Source organism: Mizuhopecten yessoensis, unplaced genomic scaffold, assembly GCF_002113885.1.
Source record: "Mizuhopecten yessoensis strain PY_sf001 unplaced genomic scaffold, ASM211388v2 scaffold7867, whole genome shotgun sequence".
Lineage (NCBI taxonomy): Eukaryota > Metazoa > Mollusca > Bivalvia > Pectinida > Pectinidae > Mizuhopecten > Mizuhopecten yessoensis.
The window spans coordinates 3,317-4,038 of NW_018407262.1; the positions used below are offsets into that span (position 1 = coordinate 3,317).

Sequence of the window (722 nt, forward strand, 5' to 3'; positions counted from 1 at the left end):
TCCGCTACATTTCTATAAATGACACCTGACAGAGTTCCGCTACATTTCTATAAATGACAACTGACAGAGTTCCGCTACATTTCTATAAATGACAACTGGCAGAGTTCCGCTACATTTCTATAAATGACACATGACAGAGTTCCGCTACATTTCTATAAATGACACCTGACAGAGTTCCGCTACATTTCTATAAATGACAACTCACAAAGTTCCGCTACATTTCTATAAATGACACCTGACAGAGTTCCGCTAAGTTCTATAAATGACAACTGACAAAAGCTATGTCTATAAATGGCAATATATGCTGTAATATATAATCATAGATACAAGAAAATCAGCCTCTAAAACTGTTATTCATTTCGTTTATGGATACTTTCTACATCAATCAATATTTAACCGTTGTAATGAAAACGGGAGAAACGTATCCGGTGGCTTAATAAACTGTTTTCGCATATGACAGATCTTGGGTGGCATTCAAATATTGAGCTTTGTTCCTATCTATCAACCAGACACGTGTAGACAGAACGCTTTGGTCTGTAAATGTCCATATATATGGAATATATTGTTTATACTTATTATATTTCTAATTTATAACAAATGTTTCAAAGACACAACTTACCGCATGTGAGAGAGCGACAGAGTTGATGTGTTCAATAATATCCACCTTTACCGCCGTGATGTACGGTACGCCTAACTGTAAACAACAAAACAACAATATGTCA

At 35.5% G+C, this 722-nt stretch overlaps 1 long non-coding RNA gene across 1 annotated transcript in view; it reads right to left on the reverse strand.

The window, feature by feature from the left end:
• The window catches only part of LOC110454457, a 1,789-nt gene extending 1,094 nt beyond the window's left edge, over positions 1–695 (reverse strand). Inside the window, exon 1 of the long non-coding RNA XR_002463381.1 lies at positions 620–695. This is a non-coding gene — a long non-coding RNA (uncharacterized LOC110454457). The remainder of the gene's footprint in view (positions 1–619) is intronic.
• Between the last annotated feature and the right edge of the window lie 27 nt (positions 696–722).